The sequence below is a fragment of the Schistocerca gregaria genome, chromosome X (genome assembly GCF_023897955.1).
Source record: "Schistocerca gregaria isolate iqSchGreg1 chromosome X, iqSchGreg1.2, whole genome shotgun sequence".
NCBI lineage: Eukaryota > Metazoa > Arthropoda > Insecta > Orthoptera > Acrididae > Schistocerca > Schistocerca gregaria.
Genome location: NC_064931.1, coordinates 173,608,164 through 173,627,496, shown reverse-complemented (window position 1 = coordinate 173,627,496; position 19,333 = coordinate 173,608,164). Strand labels below are relative to the sequence as shown.

Below are 19,333 nucleotides of genomic sequence, written 5' to 3'. Positions count from 1 at the left end.
AATTCACGGTGTTCTTATTTCAATTTCCAGGAGTGTATATTCTCTTGCTCCCTACGCGCAAAGCTATTAGTCCTACAGAAAAAAGTGAACAGGACATTTTTGTGAATATTTAACGTAATTAAATTTTATACTGGACAGTTTTTGAATCATTCAAGAAAAACGCATTTGAAAGAAAGTTTTGTATGTTTTCTTGAATAATGCGGAAACTACGGCCTGTAGCGAAGACAAATCAATATACAAAATATAACAACATTAAACGTTCTTCTAAAAGATCTAGTTCAGTTTTCTGTATGACCAATAGTTTATGCATAGTCATCGAGAGACTATGAAAATTTGCCTATGGATTAAGGTATTGCGGGTTGCATAGAACCCATAGGTAAGGGCAGCTGGATCACTCTCTTAAGCCTGTTAAGAGTAATAACAATACTTTTACTGCTTGCATTATCACTGTAGTCTAGTTTATTTGTGGTGAAATAAGATGGCTGTAACTCATTTGTATGATGAATGTAAAGCTGTTTCCAGAAAGAATTTCCACTCTGCAGCAGAGTGTGGGCTGATTTGATACTGAGTGTCTGACAGGGACTCGAATCTAGAACTTTTAACTTTTGCAACCAACTGCTCTATCGGTCGACCTTTGGAAGCACGAGTCACTACTGCCCATCACAGCTTTACTTCCGCCAGCACCTCATGTCCTACATTTCAACCATCACCTAAGCTCTCACGCATACCTTCCTGTTAGAATTTATATTGCGAGACTAACTTAGCCACAACCTTAGGAACTGTTTCCGGGTGAATTTTCACACCAGGTATGCGAGAGAACTTGTTTGAAGTTCGGAAGGTAGATGAGGCATTGGTGGAAGCAAATCTGAGAGGGCCTGTCGTAAATAGTGTTTGGATAGTTCATTCCGTAGAGCACTTGCCTTAGCTTAGCCACAACCTTTGAGGTAGTTTCCAGGATGAATTTTCACTCAATGTATGCGGGGGGAACTTATGTGAAGTTTATAAGGTGGGATATAAGGTACTGGTAGAAGTAAATCTGTGAGAGCATGTCCGAAGTTGTACTGATAGCTGCGTCTGTAGAGCACATTCCCGCGAAATATAGAGTTAGTAGGTTCGAGTCCTGGTCTGGCATACGGTTTTAATCTGCCAAGATGTTTGATAGCTCACTGCCTCAAAAGGTACTTTGCATCACGTAATGTAACCAGTTTTTTCGCTCATATTTGTTTTTCTGTATAGGATGTATTTTCTAAGTTAAGAAATGAATTTTATTTGTGACAATTTCAGCGATTCATTAAGGTAACATATTAAACAAATTATATTCGATCATGTAAGGAGCAGTGGCAAAGATGTGAGAAATATGTGAAATCAATAGCAAAATTCGATTTGGAAGTAGCCTCTTGTGCCGGACAGGACAGGGATTCGAGAGCTTGAGCTGACAGTGAACGGGCCAAGTGAACGGAAGCATCTGCAACGTTTAACGACGTGTATTGTTGTTCAGTGAAGCGAGGGCTAAGGCAGCTCCTGTGATCTTGTTCTGTCACCGTGCTTCGGAGAAAACGTCTCTGACGCCCATGGCACGTGTCTGAGCCGTTTTTAGCATGCCTGTAATAAATCGACAGCTACCATCATCTCGTAGGCGTTGGATGCATCGTCAGCGATTGCGGATTTGTACCGAAAGGAAACTCGTGTTTTTGTGAACAAGTATCCCAAATATTTTACACTCTTATTTACAATAAAATATAAGAAATCATTTACATTTAACTGTACCATAGTGGTTATTCTGGGCTAAGCCCATACAGTTATATGAATGGAAAGCTTAATAACACACTTAGGTGACGAATGTCATTGGATAGCGTGTTGCACGTGTTCAGATGGCGGTAGTATCGAGAACACAAGTTATAAAGGGACAGTGGATTGGCAGAGATGTCAGTTGTACTCACGTGATTCATGTGGAAAGGTTTCCACGCGAATATGGCCGCACTCCGGGAATTAAGAGACTTTTAACGCTAAATGGTAGTTGGAGTTAGCCACATGGGACATTCCGTTTCGGAAATCTTTAGGTAATTCGATATTCCGAGATCCCGAGTGTGAAGAGTGTGACGAGAACATCTCTCACCACGGACAACGCAGTGCTCGACAGTCTTCACTCAGCGACCGAGAGCAGCGGCGTCTGCGTAAAATTGGTAGTGCTAACAGGCAAGCAACACTGCGTGAAATAACCAGAAATCAATGTGGGACTTACGACGAAGGTATCCGTTAGAACAGTGCTGCGAAATGTAACGTTAATGGGCTATGGCAGCAGAAGACCGACTCGAGTGCCTTTGCTAACGGCACGACATCGCCTGCAGCGCCTCTGCTGGTCTCGTCACCATATCGGTTGGACCATAGACGATTGTAAACTCGTGGCCTGGTCAGATCAGTCCCAGTTTCAGTTGGTTAGGGCTGATGGTAGGGTTCGAGCTTGGTGCAGACTCCACGAAGCCATGCACCCATGTTATCAGTAAGGGACTGTGTAAGCTGCTGATGTTTCCGTTACGGTGTAGGATGTGTTTACACGGAATGGAATGGGTCCTCTGGTCCAACTGAATCTGGAAATGGTTATGTTCGGCTACTTGGAGACTATTGTCAGCCATTCATGGACCTCGTGTTCACAAATAGGTCACCAGGCCACAATTTTTCGCAGTTGGTTTGAAGAACAGTTGGAGCTAATAATTCTGCCGCCAACATCGCCCAACATTAATCCCATCGAACATTTATGGGGCGTAATCGAGAAGTCGGTTCGTGGACAAAATCATGCATCGGCAACACTTTCGATCTTATGGATGAGTATAGAGGCACCATGGCTCAGTATTTCCGCAGGGGACTTCCAACGTCTTGTTGAGTCCACGCTACGTCGATTTGGTGTACTACACTGGGCAAAAGGAGACCCGACTCGATATTAGGAGGTAGCCTGTGACTTATGTCACCTCAGTGTAAAGTCCATATTCTGCCTTTTCAATGGTCTGTTCTATTCGACACTTACATTTCGAAGCACAGCTTCATGTTAAAGGTTTCAATTAGCTATCGGAGGAGTTTTATTGTGACATCAACACGATAGACGCGTTTAGTTGTGTTTTGCTGCGTTTTCTTGTATAGGGCATCGTAATGAAGTACTTTTCCCATGTTGTTAACATTCGTATATGTGCACGCAAAGTTCGTAAAGACGACACTACAGATTTCAAAGAACATCGTAAATTCGGTGTATGATGTTCTTTGAAACTTGTAGTACCGTTTTTGAAAAATGTGTATTCGCATATACGTGTGTAAATAGCATGAGGGAGATACGTGCGACCGGCTGGCCTTGCATTGGAAGAAGCTCAAGCAGAGGGTCCGAACTGTTAAGGCGCAGCTGCCACTGAAGGTAGCCGACTGTATGTACCAAGTAACACGAAGACAATTAGTCCGATGTTTTGTGGTTTGAGAAAGATTCATTTTACTCTTTTTCATTGTGCTTCTTTATGTTTCATGATTCCTGTTTGGTTTCTCTTTTATGATGAGAGAGAATGGTCCCTCGAAAAGCGTCGTGTGTGTAATAATCTGATAAGCATTATTGAACTTCCTGGGTGAATCTGGCAAACAAGTTTCAGAATTTTGCTGCTATCTCGACCTCTCGTCTGTTAAAAGTACTAAATATTGAAACACATTATTTGACTTTAACATTTAATTCAGTGGTACTCCTATTCACTTAAGACAAGATATATCTTCTTAAAAGGAAAGCGCTGTAATTCGGAATGCACATCATGATTCGACTCCCATCGGTACGATCACATCATACTGGCATAAAAGGTTGAGACAACGTTCGAATGATCTAACATCGGTGCTCAAAAACAGCGTTTTACTATTCAGTTGATGTGTGAACAATTTGGGCAATCTTCCTGTGTGTAGTAAATGCTAATTCATATTCTGTGTATAGGCCAAGATGTTGGAAACGAAGGAAAGATGATGCATGATCTTCTACAGAGAAACGTCTTATAAACTCTTACAACGTCAGATTTTTATCATCTGTTGTTTCAACGGATTAAACGCGTGCTATTTGGGTCTATGATTCAAAGCAAACACAAGGGATAGTATATGACACTGTAAGGTTCTCATATGTTTTCTGCTATTGTAAATAATTCATCTTTGCTGTGCTAGGACACAGAAGAATGAGCTCACTGCACGAGTAGTAAATACGATGCATGAATCGATGTTTAGTTTTATCTATTGTTGGCTTGCTAGTTGGTCAGTTGTGCAGTGTTGTGGCAATCTTATTTAGGGCATACTAACGTGCAGTTGAGTTTTTCAGAGAATGATATCTGTTATTTGTGAATGTGGGAGAAGCTGTCTGGAATAACTTGGTTACGAAGATGAAAACTCATTTATAATATTTTCTCGTTCTTTATGTTGATGGAGAAGATTCTGAAGGAATTTAAATGCAACGAACGAATGCGCAACAATGAAATATTTGTCAGTACAGTTGACTGAAGGACATCTCTGTCCCTCAGATAACTAATAACTTTCACGATTATTGTTAAGTTGCTGTCTTTGTTTTTCATTATGTCACAAAAAACTCAGCTGATTTAAATATTTGTAGTTTTTTTTTTGTAGAGTAAAACCCACCTCCATGATTCACATGCAGCAACAGGTTGTTTCTGACAGTTAAAAAAAAGCCTACATTATTTACCTTTAGCTGCTGCATCTGTTGATTTGTATTTGCTTTCGAGAACTACAGTACACCAGTCACAGAAACAACATGCTGAGCAAGAGATAAGTCATTTTCATTTCAAGATAGGTCTCACCTTGCATTCTTGAGCAAATAGTGTGTAATCGGGATTGTCAGGTTTCGTGCTAGCAAGCAGATTAATTTTGAGTGAGCAGTATTGGTAATTTCAAACAGTTATTTTCTTCCGAGAAGAACAGTAATTATTTTTGTGGGTGTTGCAAATCAAACATTGCGCTTCAAATTACGCAACGTTCATAATATACGTCAGTACTGTGTATTAATCATGTAGTTTTCACTGGGCACACAATTATTTCCCTTTGGCGTTCAATAATATTGATTTTCTTTATTTACAATTTTGTACTTAATGAAATTTAAAGTTTTATTTCACAACACTGTTCACATGCGCAACACATGGCCACCCAACAGTCACTTTTGCGCACAGTTGACACGACATCTGAAGCACACGTTACATGAAGAGCTAGTTTTCGAAATCTATATATTCAGGTTTCTCAGAGACAGACAATTTTTTATAGAAAGCTTATAACACCTACACTTTTGTTTTTAGATGCAGCTGTCTAGGCACCAAATACGCGGCCTGATAACTCCTCAAGAATAAGTGACGATAGCTACAAATACGCGCACCACCCAGTCCGCCGCAGAACACCTTAATAGCGATTCTCAAGCATGACTCAATGAAGGTGCAAAAAATAAAATAAAACAATTACATCTAACTTTTCAGTATTCACATTTTCAAGGCCTACGACGGTGAAGAAATGATGACCCCGTAGTTCGGTCCCTTTCTCTTCAAACTAGCCAATCAACCAACCAACGACGGTGAAGAGCCCACAGTCGTCATCCGAATTCGTTTTCTTTCTCTACACGGTACAGCAAGACTAATGATCAGATTCCCATATTATTGTGGAAGACAAATTGTTTCAGAATACGTGTACAGGCACTGAGATTACTTGCACAAAAAGTTAAATCAGTACATCCTCAGGGGAAATTTACTTGAGAGCACAAGTTACATCTGTGCTGAGCGGAAACAGTCCCTGCAGAGTGAGTGATGGTAAAAGCATCAGTCCTAATGATAGACGGGCTGCACAGCCCAGTGGTGCGTAACGCACCCCCGCAGTCCTCTCGGCGCTGGTACTCAGGCAGTTGCGTCACGTAATTACACAAATCAAAGACAGCAGCACGTTCTTCATTTCTGCCACCTTGTTACACTCGGACGAAGGGGCACTCGAAGATATCATCAAATAACACCTTTGCCAGTTTTACTTAGTCGGAGTGTTTAATGACAGTAATATAAACTGCTCAATAAAAGTTTAGTACCACCCTCATGAACTGCACTGTTCGTGCTATTTTTTCTTAAATCTGGTGTGACGACAGTAAATAACTACGTACACAGGGCTGGATAATGGAGGTAAAAGTAACTGTCATTAAGGATACTACAGAGGTTATTAGGACGGGAAGTTGACAATGGAACTGCTGTGCATCACGGCGACTTCATTCGAACATTGAACTGCTTTCGTGAGACAAAAACACTGAAGCTGTCTCAGAGTGGTCCTCTGCCGTCTACAATACGAACTGTAGACTCCTACCTACAAATTATGCTCTAAGGAATCAACAACTGCTTGCTGACAATTTGGAGTTAGCAGTGTCGTCGCAGTGCGTACGCGACAATTTCCACACGATCAAATGGACGGATGTACTGTTATGGTCAAAAGTACCCGAACGACCTGAATTGCATTCCGCCTGATTTACAGGCAGCCCATATAATAGAATTGTCTTTCGCGTCCTCTAATAACTTTTCGGCACAGTCGTTTGGCTATACTAAATGGTTACACATGTTACCACTAGAGAACAATGATCTATATGGCAGTAACTCTTGATGTAAACAAATACCACGATACTACAAATATCAGAAAATACCTTTTAAGACAGTCCTCAAAGCTTGTAAACTCAAATTTATTACAATAAGTGACGTTTCTAAAATGTTAGCCCTCTCATTATTATCTGAGACAACTAATGCTCATAACTCCACCACACAAATCATTCCGTAACCATTACTCACACACTTGGATGGGTGACCATCCAGGCCGCCATGCGCTGTTGCCATTTTTCGGGTGCACTCAGCCTCGTGATGCCAATTGAGGAGCTACTCGATCGAATAGTATCGGCTTCGGTCAAGAATACCACCTTACGACCGGGAGAGCGGTGTGCTGTCCCCAAGCCCCTCCTGTCCGCATCCTCCACCGATGACACGGCGATCGGATGGTGCCGGTAGGCCACTCGTGGCCTGAGGACGGAGTGCTTTATCCCTTACTCACAACTAAATTCATGTGGGAATAAGAGCCTTTTCAAGACTGTCTGAATAAACATTTTCTGATTATTTTCAGTATTTTTTCTCTCTAATAGGTTTCTCAGCGCGAATTGAGCGTCATTCGCATGGTGAGTGGTTTTGAATAAACTGGATAAGATACTAGTTAGAGAAACAACGATTAGCAGCGCCAAGCGATCTGTCATTAGCATCAACAACGTAATATTAGTAGTTTCACTGTATTTGTGTTGGCATTTGGATCTATATGCACTTCGAAAGTCACCTATCACAATTGTTGCCTAACACAAAGTGACATAAGAAAATCTAAGTTAGACATGCACAGCTAGTTGTGCATATGTTAGAACTTTAAATGACATGACGAAGTGTTTTTTTTATGAATCTGGATTCAAACGCAGCAAAATTATTGTGCCTGAGCGAGACTCGAACAAAGGACTGCTTTTTATTCGTAACTAGGCGTAAAGAGACTTGAAATGCCTCGTTGTAGTAAGTTTCAGCAAGAAAATCTCGGCTGAAAATTATATGCCGAATATCTTTGTACCAGACTTGGACTCGCATCCCCCAATTATTACCGCTGTTAACTTACTACGAAAGATAATAAATATTGTTCCATTCACACGTAACCAATCTGGAAAGACGCGAAGTAAAGTTTTTTAAAGGTTGGGGATTAGAACGCAGCACATATTCGAATTGTCAGTTAAGCACATTCAAATGTCAGACATCGAATTTCGTCAGCAGAAGCGAGATATTTGAAACTGAAATGACAAAACAATGAATAATTCCTGCTTCTCGGGATTCATAGGCGGCCCCTATCCAGCACAGATCGTCGTTGACTACACACAAACAGACGTCAACTGCCGAATTCTTTTTCACCAGTAGTTAGGAGTGGGATGTTTGAGATGAAATAATGTGAGGAGTAGTCCAGTGTCTCATTGGAAGTCGAAACCGTCACACATCGTTATAGTTGCCAACGAATCGAGAGACGTTAAAAATCAATACAATTTTCCCCAATCAATTATGCATACTCATGCTAGAGATTGAAAAGACACGAAGAGAACTTTTTTGCCGCACCAGGAACCGAATCCAGATAATCCAGATACGTTCCTTACGTGGAGTACTTGAGAATTTGAAATCTTCAACAATCAATGAACTGTTGGAACTGTATCGTCATGATGGAATCAGGCCCCGCGAATGAGAAAATACGACTTAGAATTCCAGTCCAAAATCAAAATTTTCAACATCTCAGGATCAGATAAAAAGTTAAATAAGTGCTCTGTGGCCTTATATGACGTTTGGTTCATTAACTAATACTAAATAGCTTGTGTAAGAAAGGTATGCCGCAACCTCCCGCTCTAGTCAATAGCGAATGGACGTCATGTTTAATGTGAATTCAAAAACAGTCCAGTCATACGTTCTTCCCTTCACTCAACCAGAGGATTTCTTTGTGCCTATGAAAAACTATCGGGTGAAGGGGAATCAAACCCATACCTTAGGAATATTAGTCTAACATCAATCCAGAAGCCCACCGATCTCCACAGGTAGCAGCGCCATGCTTTTGTCGTAATACAGTTGCACTACATAGGATGATTCAAGTGTATTTGTCAATCGCCATTTTTCAATTAAGGTTCCAGCATTGTTCTTGCGATGACGTTCTCGAACGTTGCATATTTGATCGGTATGAGTAGCGTTGTTTATCTTTTAGAAAACGGAGCGTTAAACGGTAAAATATTTAACATTTGTCACAATTTTTTCTCTTTCGATTTAACTGGGGAGTGAAGCAAGTGGAGGAAGACGGAATTTTGTGCCATATATGGGGGCGAATGCTATCGAAGAAATCACGCCAGAAAATTGTTGTCTCGTTTCATACAGCATGGTTTTGAGATGAATAATCAGGAACCCCAACGGCTGTAGCTCTGTCACATAAGAGATAAAATGCCATCCCGCGAGAGTGGAACCTAGAAACAACGCAGCTTTGGGATTACTGCACGATGACGGTTACGATGATCTAGTGAGCAACTGCAACGTTCAGAGCTCCGTTATTGTCCTGGTGATGGCTAACACCGATAGTTCACAATGAAAAGAGGAAAATACCTGTAGTTTCTGCATGGAATGGTCTTCCTTGAAAAAATTTAGCAGAATACGTCTGTGCCAATCCAGGAAGTAACTCGAGTATTACGGAGTTGCGAGATATATTCTGAAATGTTACCGAGTCCAAATCATCCTCGCAAAAGCAGTGTGTGAAAGGCATCAACACTTTTGTATCCCTGATAGTTTTAAAAAGCTGTATGAGACGTCATTACCATATTTGCACTTTATTGGAAGGAAATTGCCTTATGAATTTCGATATTACGTCATTTTCGAAGGCTACAAAATAATGTATACAAGATATCAGAAATAGACAAGGATTGCGTAATTGTTATAATGACACTGTATAACGTATTGAGAAATCTTACCAAATTAAAAAAAAATATAACTAATCCTCATGTTAAAACACAGTGGACGATACTGGAATTTCGGTACACGGCTCGTGATATGCTGCGTACCACAGCCAAGAGCGAACTAATCGAATGCTACATGGTGTTATTTCAAGTCAGTCACAAAAGGACGCTAGTATAGGGATACATCTGGCAATTACCTATAGACTCGTGCATACAACATTTTAAAAAATACAATACATAAAAGAAGTTAACGACGTAATATTAAGACTGGTAAATTGTCTTTACATGTGTCTTGCAAGTAGTTGCATTATAAAAGAATTAAATACACTTGCAACACAAACCGACAGAGGGCTTGGCTTGTGAAGAAAATTACTAAGTAGAGTTACATCACAGACTAATAGGTAGTGTTGCTTGTGGTGACGTAATACAGCATGACGTATATAGTCAATACCAAGCTCATAAAACATCTCATTTTAAAATATTTACGAGGGCATCTGTCACACTGCAAGTACGATGAGTGCAGTGACGAAAAATGAAAAATTACAGTACATTGTTCATTAACAGATCGCATAGTTCTTTATAACTCATACGTGAATATCATGACGTGTTGCAGTTATAAAGTTTGTCACTTTATGTAAGTGTCACTCATGGACACTGTTTTACTACACACTCTGAGTACAGAGTGAGCTTGTCATGGACACAACATGAAGTAATTAATTAGATAATATTCATTAAAAAGACTACAAGATACATGTATTCCAATGGGTGTTCATAAATCTCTATGTAAGTTTTTATATGTACTAGAGTTTGCGTATATGTGAAATGAAGGAACAGAAGATAAGACCAAATCATTATAATGGATATGAGTAGGGACACACAAACTGGGGTGGAGGGAGATAACAAAGATGAAATTTCCTGGAAGGTTAAAACTGTGTGCCCGACCGAGACTCGAACTCGGGACCTTTACCTTTCGCGGGAAAGTGCTCTAGGAGGTAGGAGACGAGACGAGATACTGGCAGAAGTAAAGCTGTGAGTACCGGGAGTGAGTCGTGCTTCGGTAGCTCAGTTGGTAGAGCACTTGCCCGCGAAAGGCAAAGGTCCCGAGTTCGAGTCTCGGTCGGGCACACAGTTTTAATCTGCCAGGAAGTTTCATATCAGCGCACACTCCGCTGCAGAGTGAAAATCTCATTCTGGGAACAAAGATGAAGTTTGGGAGGGTGATGTGAGGATGGATATGGGGAATAGGAGAGGGTGAGGTAAACGTTGATAGCAGTGAGGAAGAAGTATAAAAATGGGGTGGAAGAGGGGGAACGGCTAAGGGGAAAGGGTTGGGGAGCGTGGGGTAAGTTATAGGGGTTTTCAACTGATAACAGAGCAGCTTTGAGGCTAGTCCAGCCTGTATCGCCATTGTACAGCAGTCAGCATTGGTGCACGAACGAGGTGCACGAACGAGGTGCCTACTTCAGAAGTCCATATGCAGCAACGTTCGCAGAACGGTCGTTGAGGAGACACTGTTGTTAGCCCTTGGTTTATCTGGACGGTCAGTTGCTCAACATTTGCACGTCTGTTCGCCCATACACATCTCCTCAGCCGTCGTTCAGCCCTTCTGTCTATGGCCCGTTCTGCACCACAGTTGCCTGGGCGCCGGTTTTGCATAGCGCCATTTTGCCACGCACGGTGTACTTTAACCACGGCGGCATGCGAGCATTTCGTAAATGCTTCCACCCTTGGTCCGAAAGCCAGTGATCGGGTCCTTTTGAACGTCATATAAATATCTCCGTTTTCTCGTTACGATAAAGAGTGCACGGTTTTTCTCGTCCCCTAGACACGTTTTACATACCTTCCACCGCTATTGCTACCACCTTCCCACTGTGAGTGTTTACTGCATGTTGACTCCAACATAGGTCGTGGTCATATTCATGTGACTGGACTGTAGAGAATATGTCTGGCATCCCTGTAACAGTCGAGCTACTTCATAGAGTGATACAGAATTATCCAGCTAAATTCACTTGATATTTTCGAAGTATTTCAACTAAATATTCTGCCCGATTTTCACTTATGGTACGTTATCGAACTACCAAATCCATGAATTTAGTCCAGAAAGGTCGTTCGACGCGGATACTACCACTAATTTCGTCTTTTGATTGCGAACTACAGCCATCATTAGGACAATGCAATAAGTCTAAATACACTTAAATTTTCTAATTCTTGTTATCGTTTTTTAGTGGATTGGAAATATTGCATGTTAATTGGATTAATTCCTGTAATTGGATATGGATAGAATTTTTTGGTAATATTTGTCCTTTTTCTAGACACAAATGAAATAATATTATTCGTTTTTATTAATCCTAATTCTTTGCTATGTTAGCATTGTAGAAAATAAACTATTGCATTTAGAATAATATATTTCCTCAGTTATTATGAAACAAATTTGCTGTACAAAAATCATATTCTCGGTCTCCTCGAAAATTTATTTGCAATTAATAAGCAAGCAATTAAAACCAAAAACAGATAAAACATATTTAACCAATTTCTCTCTTTTTCTTTGTTGTCTGTTTTAATTTTTATTTGCATTCCAGTTAATTTTTTTGTGTTTCTGTTGCACCAATATACATACTGAAATTAGTTTTTGTCACTTAAGCAGCAACTGTTTTTAAATGAATCTGTCAATTTTTGTCACGTGTTTTATTATATTAATGAACAATATACACTTGGTCTCCATTCAGACTGCATAAATAAGACACTTTCTCATTGGTTAATTGATCTATGAATGTGAATACATCATCATCAGGATACCATACAGATAGAAAACGTGAAAATATTATTTTCCCCATTCAAGTTGTGATACATATATATATAAAAATTATTATTTACAAAAATAAAAACTGTTTTCTTTTAAATGGAGCCAATTTCATTTACATCTACTGCTGAACATCTTTAATGGATATATTTCAGAAAAACAACAAGATGTTCCATAATAATAAAGAATTGTATTTGATAATCGATAAAGAGAATAATCCATGGTTTAAAGTTAAAGATATAGAGATATTAGAACAGAAAGATACACCAAAACCAAATTACCCACCCCTTCAAATATACAATCACATAATTATTTTTTTGAATGAGGCTTATACTCACTTATTTTTGGATCTAAAATGGCAATAGCTACAGATCTTAAAGACTAATTAGTAGACTAAGTATTGTTTCAATTCGAAAACATGGTCAATATAAACTACAAGCTGGAACTAAAAATTTACAAGAAGAAGCTGAAGATTTAGAAACTGATAATAAAATGGCTATGTGTATGCTAAAGAAAAGAAGAGAAAAAATTCAATACTTAAAAGATGAAGAGAATTGCCTGTGGAACAAATTATCAAATTGCACCCACATGTCATTGTACAAAGTGAAAATTCTGATTTAAGAAATATGTTTGCTGTTGTACAATTATCCAATAATTACTTTGTGCTTAGCTGTCAAAGAAGAATGTTACAGACATGATTAACTCTACTTTTACACATACACGCAGACTGTGAAGAAATAATAAGACTAGAATATAACCCAAATTCGATTATCTAGTGCAATAAAAACAAAAGAAAAACAGAATCAGAAGATAAATGTTTACAGAAATTGCTGTTCATTAGATAATGGATTCACTGAGCAACAGATTTTGCAAGATGTAGGAACTGTTTTATGAAATACTTAAAAATATAAACCCCATCACTCAGACAGCTATACCTTAAAATGAAAACATAATATCTTATACACAATAGAGGTATTGAACAATATTTCTATTAAACAATTTTATCTTTATTCACCCAAATATTATGCGAGTTATCAAAAGCTAACCATTTAACATACACTTCATTTCCTTTCTTCCTTAAAACTTTCTCATCTAGGAATGTATTAGGATAATTAGTTTTCTGTAACTCATACCTATAAAAATTTCCTTTTAGTTTTTATCCCTTCAATGGCTTTAAATTACATATGATTGGATCAGGATGAATAACACTTTCGATTTCCAAAATTTCTGTTGACCAAATGACTGAGTATCCATTTTTTTCAAATATTCATTTAAGTTTACTAATTCTAACTTTAACACCATCTTAATGTTTAGGTATATTAGTGGATACAATGATGATTGGCTTATAATTTTTTTCACATACTTCTATTGGCTTCAGATTTGTTGTTGAATGTTTTGTGTTATTGTATTCAACAACTAGTTGAAACACCAAGTCAGCTCACCTATAATTTACTTATAAGTCAAATTTTTCCACATGTTTTGCTTAAATGCCCTATTAACTCTTTCTACAGCAAATGCTTTTTATTCAGTGCAAGTTGTGTACTAGCTAACATAATAATTTCTTGAAATTTTTATTATAGAATTCCTTACCATTATCTGTTTTTAAATTTCTTGGAGTTCTCAATTTAAATATTTTTTTCAGAAGCATCAGCTACATTTTTACCTGTTTTACCTTTAACTGGAATAGCCCAAGCAAATTAAAAAAAACATTGGTTTTATAATGTGTATTTATTTTTGGAATTCATTTTAAATTACCTGGATCTATTTCTACTAAATCCCATAAATCATATGTACCAAAAGGAACAACAGTATTAAGTGGTTATGTTCAGTACTGTTGGTATGGTTGTATTGCACACCCTTTTTTGGCAAAATAATGACGTTAATTTCATTTTAATATGAATATATTACATAAATTTAATTTTAATTTTATATTGATTTAATTTATGAAAATAAATCATGTGTAACACCTGAAAATTATCATCAAAATTAATTAAAAATCAAAATAAGATGTAACACCCTAAAATCTTTATAAAATTAATTAAAAATTAAAATAAACTTATTAAAATAAAAGTAAAGTTAACTTAATTAATTTGTATTAAATGAGTTTAATTAAAAGATTAATAAAAATGGTGTGCAGTAAAAACATGCCAACTGCACTCAGCGTACCCAGTTACTACTCTTTACTTCCTTCCTCCTGAGTTAAATACAAAGAGAACAAAATGTCACAAATGTTAAACATTTTTTTGTTTAATGCCTCGTTTTCTAATCCATAAACAAGGCCACTCATGACGATCTAATATGCAAGGGACAATATGTGATCGCAAGAATAATACTAGAACCTCAAATAAAAAATGGTGTTTGATAAATACACTTATAGCAAACTATGTACCAAGAGGCCATACAAAATCGCCACGAATTCATGCACCAACTTCATTTTACCGGGTACATTTTCCTCACTATGATAGATTACATTCTTAGTATTCCTCATCTAATATGTCGGTAAGCACTGCTTGCAACGTTGTTGTTACTACATGGGCTACACTCTGTTTAGCGAAAATATTTCAAGCTGAAAGCCAAACTACAGTATTAAATAGTCTTATGCTTGCCAACGTGGATGCAAAAAAGGCCCAAGGCGCAATGATTCAAGATTAGTAGTATCAGGCGGCCGTACACCGGTGGAGCAGAAATTGTTCTGATCAGGACAGACAGCCACAAGCTCTTTCAAAGAAATATTTTTCCAAGGTTTTCCTATTACTGGAGAGTTAGAAAATGGAGCAACTCTGAACTTCCAAGAAATTGATACAATTAGCAGACAGAAAAGGTATAGTTTATAAAATTACAGAAGAATTTGATGCAATGTCTCAGCTTTTCTTTTGCATTGCGTCACGTTTACAGCGAACAGGTAGCGCAGCAAAGCAGCTGGAAGCCAACACTTGCTGTCGGGACTTCCGCATCCTTTAATGCTGGCACATTGTGTAGATGCCCGTTATGCGATTTGATTCAGTTTTCATAAACTGAACACGAATGTATGCAGTGCGTGGACAAAGCAGCTGGTTAACAGCGATTCTATCTAACAAAGAAATGGATGAATTGAACAGCCAGTAATTCACTCCACGAACTCAGACTCTTCATCCAGCATAGCTCAAATTTGTTGAGCAAAATCATGACACTGCCACACATGATATACCTAGTGTATGAGTTCGATTTCCACTTCAGGCGATTGTTTTTAATAGGCACAAACAGATCCTATTTATCTCTTGTTCGGGTAATTAAAGAACGTACGACTGCATTGTGGTTCCGAAATCACATTAACCATGTGGAGGTTAGTTTGGACCACGTCTAAAGCGAAAGTGGCGTCATATTGAAAGTTTGTCACTAGTAACCTTTCTTACACTAGTAATTTTGTTTTAGTTAACGAACCGAGCACCAAGTAATGTCACAGGCCACTTACTTCACCTTTTATTCGAGCCTGAGATGTTGAATATATTGGTGCCTGACAGGGATTCGAACTAGTATCTTCTCGTTCATTGGATTTGATTCTTTTGTGACGCTACATTTCCAGAAATTACTTTTTTTCTAAAGATTCCAATTCCTGAAGGCCTCCTCGCAAGGTGCGTATCTGGGTTTGAATCCTGGTGCTGCACAAGAATTTTTGTCATGTCTTATTCAAGCTGTAGCATTAGCACACATAATTGTTTGTGAAAAATTATACTTATTTTTAACATCGCTCCATTTGTTGATAATAACTGTCAACTGAGAAAGTTAGGACTCCCAGTGAAACACAGGGCTACTACTCACATTATTTCATGTTCAAACATATTCACTCAACCTACTGATGAAAGAGAATTCGATAGTCAACATTTCTCGGAGTGTATGTATGTACTGAACTGGGGACCTGGAAACGACGGAGAGGCTTCGTCCCCGCCGTAGGTATCAGCTGTTCACAACCACACAACATGCTACAGCAGTCCACTCACCCCATAGCCGCCCCACACCGAACCCAGGGTTATTGTGCGGTTAGGCCCCCAGTGGACCCCCCTGGGAACGTCTCATTCCAGACGAGTGTTACCCCAATGTTTGCGTGGTAATTATGGTGTACGCGTAAGTGGAGACAGTGTTTGCGCAGCAATCGCCGTCATAGTGTAACTGAGGCGGAATAAGGGGAACCAGCCCGCATTCGCCGAGGCAGAAGGAAAACCACCTTAAAAACCATCCACAGGCTGGCCGGCACATCGGACTTCGACACTAGGCCGCCGGGCGGATTCGTGCCGGGGACCGGAACGCCTTCCTGCTCTGGAAGCAATGCTTTAGACCGCCCTGCTAGCCGGGCGGGCTTCTTGGGGTGTAATCAACGACGAACTGAGCGACATCCGATTTCCACTCAGCACTGAACTCTTCCTCACGTTATTTTTGATTCAAACATGCTCAAATCTTGGTACTGGTGAAAGAAACCTATATTTAATGTTCATTCGTGGCTAGAGAATAATGGCGTTGAGAACCGTGTACGAATCCCGCGAAGAAAGAATTTATTAATTTGTGTCGTTATTTCAGTTTAAGATATCTCGCAACTGCTGAGGAAATTTGATATTTTATTCTCCGTAGTTAACAATCCTATTAGGTCAGTCCTATTAGGCCAATACTAAAATTTTCATCACGTCATTTCAAGTTTGCTACTTGTGAATGAAAGCATATTTAACGTCTTCCGTGGTTATTTAACAGGGCCAATAGTTACTGGATAGGATTCCCGGGCCAGTACAAAAATTTTCGTCATGTAACATCAGTTTCATACCTGCTAACTGATACTAGCTAAAATGAGGTATATCAAGTCCCTTTATACTTACCAGCAATGAAAATCAGTCCCGTTTTCGAGTCTCGGTCACGCACGAAAACTTCACTTATTTAACATTGCTTATACGTGCTGGGTTTTAATTCAGATCCAGAACAGAACAAACACCTCATCATGTGCTTTGAAGTTAAAATACACGCACAACTATTTTATCACTATAGTTGACTGGACGTAGATCCATGTGTAATCATAATTACAATGGAATTAATAATGATACGATATTGATGATGATAATAACACTAGACACTGTTATTCATTGTTTTTGTACCTGTTTAGTCCATTAAACAGATTATTCAAGAGAATGACGGCTAAATGGTTCAAATGGCTCTGAGCATTATGGGACTTAACTTCTGAGGTCATCACTCCCCTAGAACTTAGAACTACTTAAACCTAACTAACCTAAGAACACAACACACATCCATTCCCGAGGCAGGATTCGAACCTGCGACCGTAGCGGTCGCGCGGGTCCACACTGTAGCGCCTACAACCGCTCGGTCAAACCGTCCGGCGAGGACGGTTAATATGTGTTTGGAAGACATATTAGAGACCAAGAATACTTGGAATTATCATGGAATCTTTATTCAGACAGTCTTGGAAAGGCTCTTATTTGCAAATGAATATAGTTTTGAGTAATGATTACGGAATGATTTAAAGGGTTGAGTTACGAACACTAGTTGTCTTAGATAATAATGAGAGCGCTAACATGTTACAAATGTCATTTATTGCAAGAAATTTCAGTTTACAACGCTGAGGACTGTGTAATCTCTAGTAAAGCAATTTGTGACATTTGTAGTATCATGCTATTTGTTTACATCAAGAACAGTTTTCTCTGGTGGTGACTTGTGGTAACCATTTCGTATAGTCAAACGACTGTACGGAAAACAGTATCAGGATCTGCAAGACCGTTATGTTACGTACGCTGCGTGGATGTAGTGAGGAACGCAAATCATATCGTTTGCACACTTTTCAGCATAGAAGTCCCTTACTAGCGAAGTTCAAATCCACCAGATCTACCGTGCGCAAAGAAGGTGGGCAATGGGAATGGGAACTGGATCCTTGGCATCGAATATCTTTTCACCAACGGATGTACAATTTGTCTGATGCTTGATGATCTAAGTTGAATATTGTGGAAGGTGCCAGTTTCAAACGCACGTAACAGGCATGCAGTACTACGGTCTTAGTATATAAGTGCATGTTATGTTTTGGGCTGGTATTACCAACATAAGTAAAACTCCAGTCATTGCTATCAAAGGTAATTTAATGGCCCTCCAGCATCGAGATGGGTTCTTCCAAACTACTGTCCTGTCGTACACTCTATATTTCGGCGATTGGTTCTTCTTTCAAGACGACAATGCACGAAAGTACTGCGCCCATCTCCTAAACACCTCCCTACAGGAGACAGAAATCATCCGAATCTAATAACATGTGGTATATACTGACGTTATCCAGATCTACAAGCATGTTACTAGAATGAGATTTTCACTCTGGAGCGGAGTTTGCGCTGATATGAAACTTCCTGGCAGATTAAAACTGTGTGCCCGACGGAGACTCGAACTCGGGACCTTTGCCTTTCCCAGGCAAGTGCTCTACCATCTGAGCTACCGAAGCACGACTCACGCCCGGTACTCACAGCTTTACTTCTGCCAGTATCCGTCTCCTACCTTCCAAACTTTACAGAAGCTCTCCTGCGAACCTTGCAGAACTAGCACTCCTGAAAGAAAGGATATTGCGGAGACATGGCTTAGCCACAGCCTGGGGGATGTTTTCAGAATGAGAGTTTTACTCTGCAGCGGAGTGTGCGCTGATATGAAACTTCCTGGCAGATTAAAACTGGGTTACACCACGTCGGTTCGTCACTGATTGGGATTGCATATTGGGCCCATCGATGAAAAACCAGTATGATGGATAGTTCAGCTCCCTGAATGGCAGAATGAGGGAGGAGAATAACAAAATTGTAAAGCAGGAGCACCCAAACAAGAATGAGATAACTAGCAGGCAGTCAGAGGAATCAGGAGAAATAGGAAGCTTGCTTTCTGGCTGTATGAGAACCTAGTGTCAGCCGTTACTTCGAGTCAGATCTCTGCATTCATTCAAATGGTTCAAATGGTTCAAATGGCTCTGAGCACTATGGGACTTAACGTCTGAGGTCATCAGTCCACTAGAACTTAGA

General features: G+C 39.3%; 1 protein-coding gene and 1 non-coding gene across 2 annotated transcripts in view; one reads left to right on the top strand and one right to left on the bottom strand.

Annotated features, from left to right (window-relative positions):
- The window catches only part of LOC126298975 (uncharacterized), a 974,877-nt gene that overhangs the window by 519,829 nt on the left and 435,715 nt on the right, over positions 1-19,333 (bottom strand). The window lies entirely within an intron of this gene.
- Trnas-cga (transfer RNA serine (anticodon CGA)) lies at positions 10,568-10,642 on the top strand. The gene has a single exon. It is a non-coding gene; the product is annotated as a tRNA-Ser (tRNA).